General features: G+C 40.6%; 1 pseudogene across 1 annotated transcript; it reads right to left on the bottom strand.

The window, feature by feature from the left end:
* Nucleotides 1-420: 420 nt before the first annotated feature.
* Nucleotides 421-1,776, bottom strand: LOC308217023 (MKI67 FHA domain-interacting nucleolar phosphoprotein-like pseudogene; annotated as a pseudogene). Its single transcript has 2 exons — nt 1,772-1,776; nt 421-970 (listed from the first exon to the last, which is right to left on the bottom strand). The product of its transcript is annotated as an MKI67 FHA domain-interacting nucleolar phosphoprotein-like pseudogene (transcript).
* Between the last annotated feature and the right edge of the window lie 8,126 nt (nt 1,777-9,902).

Raw genomic sequence — 9,902 nt, 5'->3', positions numbered from 1 at the left:
GGAAAAAAAAAGAAAACGTAAAATAAATTTCTTCTTGGCTTTTATAACCCATAATTAATTACAAATGTAAGATAGAGCCTGCATCAGCAAGCTCTGCCTGGATAGCCTCAAATTGTTTCAATAGAGCAAGTGCTACAGACAAGTTACAGAATTAGCTGAAGGTTCTGGCACAACTGTAGGCATGTAACAGCATGGGCACTTGTGAGCACAAAGTCAAAAACATCTTCAAAGTCAGAGGAGACCATGGCTCTGATGATGGATAAACAGAAGGGAGAGGACTTGTAAATGGATCCCTTGCCTAGGAAAGATGTAAACAATCTAGTCGAGACAAACCAAACCAGGGCAGCAAAACCTTTAGAAACACCAACTCAACCACTTTGAGCTGAGAAAAAATATGGCTACAGCCACCCAAATTTAAGTCTATTTCTGTTTCTTCAGGTTTGGTCTTTTTCTTGGCTACTTCTTTGTTCTCGGCACACTATTCTTAGTACTGGCAGGGGGCAGTTTGAGAGTTATTTCATTGTCCTCCCCATCACCGTCCACCTGAGCAGCTCTCTGGCGCTCAAGCACTGTTGGAGTACAGACTGGAGTAGGATCCTGGCTGCTCAAAGTAATGTCCACGTCTGATTCCTTGGATGTTTTAACTTTCTTTCTCTTTAAGGAACAGTCCTGTGCAGCAAATCCTGGGAAGTTGTAATTGAGCCCCTTTTCAGCCAGCCTCTTCTGTAGGAGTTTTTCTTTCCGCAGCAACCACTTTGTCATCTTTGCCTTCTGAACGAGTGAACGTATCCTATTGTACCGCCTGACCGCGGGCTGGGACAGCTTCCGGAATATCTTGTTGCTGTTTTTGAAGAGGTTTTCATGGATCATTTCAGGAGCTATGACCTGACACTTCAGCAGTCTTTTGGAAAACATTGCGTCTGCAACAATCTTGGCCACGTTGTCAGACTCAAACTCTATAAATCCATAGCTGTGAAGAGAACTGTGAAGAGGTTTGATGTGGGGAACCCAGCAGGGAGAAACTGAGTGAGAGTAGAGCTAGATAGCTTTTGCTGGCTTTTGCTGGCTTTTGAAAGACTGTTTCTTCATGCTGTATCAATACTACTGGGGTAAAATTCCTAATTCCTTACCACAAAATCATGGGTACCAAACCATGGAGTTACAGAACTTGCTGTTTGTCTTCAGGAAGATGTTAACAGGGCAGTCATCATCGGTGCACTTTGTCCAGGTCAGAAAAGATCAAAGACCAAGGCCAAAACTCATTTCTGGGGGAGAGTGTGCTTGTGGAGAGAGGCTGTGTTCAAGACGGGAGTGAGATCATGACCAGGAAATGGGCTAGATCATGCCACAGTTCTCTGTACTCATGCAAATGTTGACCTATGTTTCTGCTTCAGAGTTAACTCCTAGACTGTATGTCCTGGTCTGTATGACATGGAACATTGTACTGAGCAAGCCTTTCATGTCCTAGATTCTGAATTCAGAAGATGGCACATTATGCGCCTTCCCACTCTTCTAGATATATGTGCAGACATTATAATACTGAAAGAATTCATACCAAGGCACAAAAAGAAAATAAATTTTAGTGTACACCATTCTGAATCAACAATGACTTCTGCAAATCTAAACAGACTTCCAGAATGAATAATGCTTGCATTGACATTACTTAAGTTGGGAAATAAAATATTTGTTTAGAACATAATATGTATAAAACCATGAGTCTCCCTCTATTGCTTTTGCAATGTGATGCTTGAGAATAGCGCTTGTCACTCACCTCATGCTATGGTATTGTAGGTGCACTACGCAGTTTGGGAAGCAGAATTTTTTTTCAACTCTGACCTCTCTAGCTTCCAATTTAATGGAAAAGATATTGAGATATACTCCTCTACTTTTCTTGTTATATCAGATACAGACATAGTATAAGGTTTGTAGACTTGTTTAGTTGTCTTAACACATTTTAGGAATGCCACTTGCAGTACTTGACATTTTATACAAATATCTAATGATTAATACTTTAGTAGTATTGGGCAGAGTTGGAGGGGAAGGTGTAGGTGAAAATCAGTTTAACTGATTTGATATATACTGATATGTTTCTCCAGATTTTTCACCTGAGTAGATCCCAGCAGGGACTGACAAAGTTCAGACTCTTTCTGTATTAAATAAAATGCTGATGATATCTCTGAGTGTAAACAATTCCTGTATCTACCACAGGGACATTGTCACCAAAGAGGAGTGGAGATAAATCTATTTTACTGTATATGTACAGCAACAGAGAATGATCTCCTTAGATTTAACCTGAGCTTTATTTTCTGTTTTCAGAGAATGTGAATTTGAGCACTGAAATCAACGAGTTCATCCATTCCTACATCACCAGTATAATGCAGAGACAAGTTTGAAGGTCTTAAAATTGTATTTATGTAGTATCTGAAGTATTGCAAAATTTCACCCTGTAATTTTAGATTGTATACTGTGGTTCTAAGCTTTTCAAACATTTTTCTGATTTTATAAAAATAATTTTACATGATGACTAGTAGGATTACAATGTGTACTGCAGTACCATAGCTAGGCTTTCAATTAATGGCGTCATGCTGCTGCTTACTATTGCCTGAAAATTGTTTAGTTTTTCCGGGACCATAGCTTTTTCATGGTTTAAATAGCAGAGTCAGGTCACTGATATTACTATACCTGTTAGGTTATCTTGCTTAATAAGGATAATTTATTTTAGGTTATTTCCCTTTGTTTGATGAATAAATCTGCAGTTATAAAAGTTTGTGATGCTGGAAGCATTGGCAATAAAAGTCTTACATGTATCTAAGTCACTAATACTGTGACATATTGTGAACCTCTCAGATCTCATGCTTGCTATAGAATCCCTGCCTCCTAAAATTAGTTGAGCATATGAGATAATTGCAGTTCATCCTCTTACCCAATCGATTAAATGACTGCTGGTGTCGCCATGTTTTCTTTTGCAGCATAACACTTCTCTATAATACAGGTCAAACGCTGCAGTAGCGGGGGAAGGAGGAAAGAGGCAGGGGTTGTATAGTGTGAACTAAGTGAATGGCAATGCCTGCAGCTGCCTCTAGCATGAAGGTGGCTCATGGAAAAGGTCTTTCAGCACTGAGCTTCCAGGGAGAAGAAGAAGGGAGGGGGATAGGGAAACCTCAGGTAAGGGAAAATATTGCAGCAAGAGAGAAGGCAGACAGACAAGCACAAGACTGAAACCAGGCAGAAAAGCCAAGTATGCAAAGCTTGCAGCATGCTCAGTGCTTGCACACCTGGGAGGGTTGGGTGAGCTCAAAGGACACTGGGGGACAGTAGGCAGAGGGAGGGACATGACATGGAGGCCCAGCTGGAGAGCAAATATGTAGAGGTGAAGAGAGGAAAACAAACCTGTGGTGAGAGTGGTGGCATGATAGTAGAGCACTGGCAGAAAGTGAGAGACAGGGAAGAAAGGAAGAAAAGTATCCAACTCATTCAGTGGCTGACAAAGAGGTAGTAAAATAGATCAATATTCATGGGCTGGGACAAATAATTCTTGCTGCACAACAAAGACAGTGATAGTTTTGTGCCACCTTAAAATTCTTTAATCCCTGGACTAGCATTATTTAAATATGAACTTCCAAAGATGTCAGCAGATATTTGTCTGAGTCTGTATCGACCTTCTGGGCACATCAAACTTGCCACAGATACCCAGGAGGTACCTGCCCACAGTAAATGATTGTTGAGGCAGTAAAATAGCTGTGACTTTTGTGACCCCTTTTCTAGACCTGCCATGGGTGCTGCCACCAGCAGGTCTGGATGTCTAGGGCTGTGGTGACTACTGAAAGGGCTAAAGGTGAGTGGATCCTCCTGCTAGTACCAGTCTCTACCTCTACCTTTCCCTTAGTCATAGTAGTGACAAGAATGGCACATTTTCTTCTGTGTTGGACCCACACTGCTCCTTGCAGTCCCTGGTTCACCCAGGTTCTCATCTGAGAAGCAAAATCCAACTTTTTCCTACACTCTGAGAAGATATAATCCAGTTTCTGAGCTTCTCACTTTGTGAGAAGACGCTCCTCAGACTTCGAAGGAACCTTCCCTGAGCATTGAAGATGCCTTTGCAGTTACTTCATGTTGCTGATGTGGCACAAGCAGAAGGAGCTGAGCTAGTTCAAAGGGGCCATCATCAACAGGGTCCAGAGTTCTGTAATTTCCTTTCTGCCATCTGGAATTCAAAACCAGATAATTTTGGATGTGAGAGAAGATGATGCTGCCACTATCACATATATATTTACGCTTTTAATGTATATATTGAATCTGGAAAAGAGGAGTCCAAACTGGTGACTCCAGTTCCATCTTTGGCTTGTGATGTGAGTTTGCATTAATCTCCGAAGTCTGGCCTTTTAGAATGGAGTGTGTGGAAATTGCAGATGCCCTTGTGGGCATACAAATGGGGTAACAGCTCACCAGAGATAAGTTGGAGCTGACTGGTTTCATGTAAAAGTAGCAAACTTGTATTTGAAATTCCAGCAATTGCACGCTTATCAGGTCTAAGGCTTAATTTTTCATAAGTGAGAGGCATGACTTTCAAAACTGGATGCTTAATACCATGGATTAAAAGAACCGAGAAATTAAGGTAGCAACTAATTTGCTGCAGTGGTGGGCTTTGAGGTTGAAATAATTCTTATTCATAAAATATTTTAGACTTTTGCATAGAAGTGTAAATTTTACAGAGGAAAGATATATATATAATTGGTGAAGCGCATTATTTTTGTGCACAGAATATTTTATTGAGCTCTCTAATGGACTAGGTAAATGGATTGCTCCATAAAAAGTTTACCAAGGCGATAAAAAGATCAAAGACATTTTTCACATTGCATCCCAAAACATCTAAACCACTGAAGTTCAAGAGTTGTAATGTGACCTTCCAGAATTGGAAAACTTGTTACAATGACTAATTGTCCAGCTTTGCACTTTCAAAAGGTGATGACTGTATAGAAGTTGAGATCTAAAGAAGGAGTTGTGTGTGTATGACAGAGAGGCAGAAAACCAGTTCTATAAACAGCCAAAGGCAGAAAGCTATAGACACAGACTATAATTAAGGCCTAATGAAAAAAGAATGGGCACGACATAAACAAAGGGCAGAAGAGTTGATAATAACAGGAGGGTGGAGAATGTGACAATGAAAGGCAATATCCTAACACAAATAGGATAAAGAGCACATATAGAACAGTGGAAGAAGTGGAATATTTGGAAGAAAGTGAAATATGTGCAGCTCATTTACGTTGCAGGAAATGTAATCAGTACTTGCTTGAGATCATATAGATATTTTACTCATGGCTTCATCATCTAGGAGATGAACAGACATGCCAGTCGGTAGCAAATGAAGTTTTTATCATGGACAATGGAGCATTATGTTGTCTTTCTCCCCAGTACTGTTACATGCCCATATAAAGTGGGTATACAGGCTGGTACTACCTGCAGTGAAGGATAGGACTGTGCAGATGTATGGACGATCAGAGCTTTGGGCTGGGATAGCCCAGAGATTGGTGACTTTCCTCTGCCATATCTTAGGAGGGAAGCCACCAGTCCACATTCCTGGTATGCAGCAGGCATGTTCATACCCTGACATAGGCTGTGGGACGCCTCAGGTGCAGCTCATGACAGACAAGCTGATGGGCTGATAGTCACAGGCAGAAGGGAGCAGATCACTGCACAACACTGACCTGATGACACTGCAGCTGGAGCTCTGAGCACAGAGGCTCTTCTTGTCAGGCTGTTTTTCCTCCACAGCAAACAGCCAAGCAGAGGATGTTAAAGCTGCTTCTGAACAGCATGGGAAAAGTGAAACCATTTTTCTTAAGGTTCCCAGGAAGAGATTGGTGTCACCCAAATTTTGGTCCATAGTTCCCAGAGCTGTTAAGTGCCGACCATCTTCAAAAAGCTCTGCACATCTTTTGCAAGCTCTGAGCTTCCACAGCTCCCCAGGGTTTCAGTGAGAGCCAAGAGTTACTTCTTAACATTACTTCTTAACACAAAGCACCCTGAAAAGTCAGGCTCTTGGATGTAGCAAGTGCTTCTCAGGCAGTTGTAGGTGTTCCTTCTGTCTGCTTAAACATGCTTGTGTGTTCAACAAATCATAAATAGTCATGTCAAATTATTAATATCTTGTGAAATTTCTAGAGTGCTGTGGGAATATTTTCCTAATGTTCTATGCAAACTACTTTGCTTGTTTCTTTGAGATCCTTTATTTGCTTATTGAATCACTGATCATATTCAGGACAAAATTAACTATTTAATGTATAAAATCTGTTAGTCCATGCAGTAGGACTTCTGATTTAATTTTATTTTTTTTTTCAAAAAATACAGCATATTTTTTTGTCTTGGGGAAAGACCACACAGGCTTTAACCAAGTAAAAACAGCTGCGTACAGTCTCTGGTACTTGCTTTGCAAGATCACATCTGTGTGGTCACCATGTGCTGCAATACTGTGAGTAGACTATTTATAGATCAGCTGTTTAGATGTGGTGATCTGTCTGAAAATGTCAGCAGCTGCTCTGTCTGTTCACTTGATCATGGCACTATATTTGGTCAAACTGCTAAAAAAACAGCTTGAAGTGCAGCTATGGTTTTTGTTTATTCTCTGTCTCTCAGTGTTCACTGACTGATGGTCAGATGGAATATTTACCAGCTTTCCAATCCCACTCTGGAAATGATGTAAAAGGTGTGCACTCTGCTTTGCTTGTGAAATTCAGTATACCAGAAAGTCTGTATAATGCCTGCTGCCTACTTAATTTCCATTTAGACTGTAAGTGTCAGCAGGTTTGTGTTGCACAGGCCCTGTGTTCCTGCAGAGGCTAATGCTTACCATGTGTATCCAAGGTGAGTTTCCACTGTAGTCTATCAGATTGCATCAGATGTTCAAACAAATTCAGTTCTGGGACAACTATTTCCAGAGCTTTGGCTGCTTCTTTGTATCTAATGAGAAAAACTCATGTACTTTATTAGATAACTGCCTTGAGAAATATATAATTTTGCAGAATCTCATTTTTTAATAGGCATTATACTGCTGAGGTTGTACAATAAAAAGTTTTAAATGGATAATGGATAGCATACATTTGTGAAATTGCCACTGAAAAAGCATTATTTTTTCAGGTCCATTCATTGGAGTAAGATGGGATGTAAAGATATCTGTTTTTCTGTTCTCATCTTAACTAAGATGAGAAAATATCAAGTGGAAGAGTTGCTCCATTACTATAAGTTGCAAATTGATATGGCCACTGTTTCCCACGATGTGGCTCAAAGGTGACTGCACAGAGAAGTGTCACACAAGACAAGGGAAGTCAAACGTGAAGACTGTGCGTAGATGCACTGAGAAGTATCTCAAGTGTTTCTTCATCAATTGATAGACCAGTGTAACGCAAGGATGAAATTATGAAGGTATCCTAGCAACTATATTTTCCTAACAACCATGGCCTGTAATATTGCAATGAATGCCAGATGCATTTTATTAATTCAAGAGGGTGAGAGCAGATGATTTTAATTAATAAAATTTAGCTGCAAACTCCTAATGCAGAAATTTGATAAGCCCCCTATTGTGGGCACCATCACTACAGTTTCATAGAGCTTTGAAAGTTTCATAAATCTGAAATAATGAACTAGTCCTAGACATTTTAAGGCAATTCTTATGCTATTCTTATTTTGCCACAAAAGCATGTTTTTAGAGCAGGACCTCTTGTCCTTGCTATGAATAACAAACGACAGCGGGAAATGTTTCCTGTCCAGGGGAACTCTTCAGTGACAACCGCCCGTTCCCTCCTGAGTGACCTATAGCCCTGTTCCCTGGGAGCGAGGTGCTGCGCCAGGGCATGGGCTGATTGGGAGCGAGCAGGGCAGTGCCGAGCTGGGGATTTCTGCTGCTGTGCCAGCAGCACACGTGTGTTGCACAGTGGCAGCCAAACTTGTTTCTGGGCCAAGCAGCTGTCATTTAAAGAGCAACAAATGGTTTGCTGTAGAGCAGATGGAATGGAGAATTGACCCTTTAATTTATTTGCATGTCTGTGTATATAAATCCAAAATTCATTCAAAAATAAAAAGTGCGGGGGAGAGGGCAGGAGAAGGGGGAAACAAACCCAAAAAGAAAGCCAAGAAATGCTTAAGATACCCAGGTTATTTCATGTGAACAATGGCGGAAAAAATAAACAGAGTCTTTCAGATGGTGTAATTCAGGTTAGCTTTATAAAACTTATGTTGCTGCTGTGGATTTCTGCCAACTTATACCAGCTGATGATCTGGCTGATTATGTCTGTTAATTTGTTTGTGACGTCCATAATGCCTTCTTAGACATTTTAACTCTGGAGATGATTTGTTGAATTCCGCATGCTCTGTGATGATTATGAATTTTTATGTTCTGAGTAAGCCAGGTCAAAACACTGCTGCAGGCTTTCCCTGTCAGTGTGTTCCATCAAGACGTTTTCATTTGCAGTTCAGCCAGGGTGTACTGGCACGCAAGTGCCAGCCAAATTCGGAGGAAGAACATCCCTGAGGTCTCTGGAAAATATCTTCCTGGATGAAACCCAGCATTGCTTTCTGCTGTAGGTCCCTTAGATCCATTCATCAGCACAGACAGGGGGACTGTTTTATGTGGAAGTACAGGGGTGGAGGGAATCCAGACCTATGTCAAAGCCACATCTTTTCCACAAACCACCATCTACCCTTACTATCATCATTACTTATTTAAAACTGTGACAAAAGTGGCATCACTTCGTGGACCAGATCACTGGATGTGATGCTTGCTGTGAACTACAGTTTAGGAGCTGCTGTTGTGGACTTATTTATGAACCAGCAGAAAGTTGGGGAATTGTCTGCAAAGCAAGGTTTCTGTATTGGAGTCTCTCAGAAATTTGCATGGTTTACAAATACTTAGCAAAGGTAATTTAATTTTGGGAGGTACAAATGGGCCACTGTGTTTGAAACTGACTTGTGGATGAGACAGGTATGTGAAGATAACCCATATCCATATGTGTGGGGTTCCACACATATCATATCCATGTCTGAGAGAGCCTGTAGAAAGACACATACGTGGAATCCTTACAGTGGTCAGAAACGTGTCTTATTTAGTCTATGCACAGCTCCTGTGCTAGCTGGCATGCTATTGCCACTGTCACAGGCCATCTAATGTAAGAATTATGAAGAATAGAAAAGGAGATTGTTCTCTTTTTTTTCCACAAAGCATCCATGATAGTTTTTTGGTGTGCTGCATGAACGCTGGAGACAGTTCTCCCACACTGCTGGGAGAACACTGGTGCAAATGTTCTCACAAGTCTATATTTAAATGAGCATTCACATCACTTTCACTTCTTTGGCTTTCTGTAAGTATTTCCTCAGCATGAAACATAGTCCACATAGAAATATACAAAAGTGAGGATTTGAACCCAGCCTAAAGATGAGGCTCTGCCATATGCAATAGGTGCGATGGGATTTCATAAAGGCATGAAGCTCCTACATTATAAGTCTTAGATTTTGTGAGGGCAGAGCCGTTGAGCAGATCAGGCTCAACATGGTATCCTGTGAAAATGGACATGCTAAACTGCTGCTAGGGATTTCTGGTTAATTCAGAGCCAAAGCAACACTTACTTAAGTTGAAATAAATATCTTCTGTATGGAGATTGCTCATTCTCAGTGCAGAACAGCTAACTATGACAATTTTCACAGACAAGACTTCTTAAATTTGCTTCTGTTGTTTTCATGTCTTCCCACAAACACACAGAAATTTTAAAATCTTGTAAGCTAAACCATGGAAAACCTACTACACGTAACAATTTGTCTTTACAACATTGCAGATAGATTGATATAATTTACTTTTCTGATTTTATATTCTTTGCTATAATGAAAAATGTATTCACATGTGCATTTTAGGAGCT

This window comes from Psittacula echo (assembly GCF_963264785.1).
Source record: "Psittacula echo genome assembly, chromosome: 2".
NCBI lineage: Eukaryota > Metazoa > Chordata > Aves > Psittaciformes > Psittacidae > Psittacula > Psittacula echo.
This window is presented reverse-complemented; position numbering and strand designations above follow the sequence as displayed.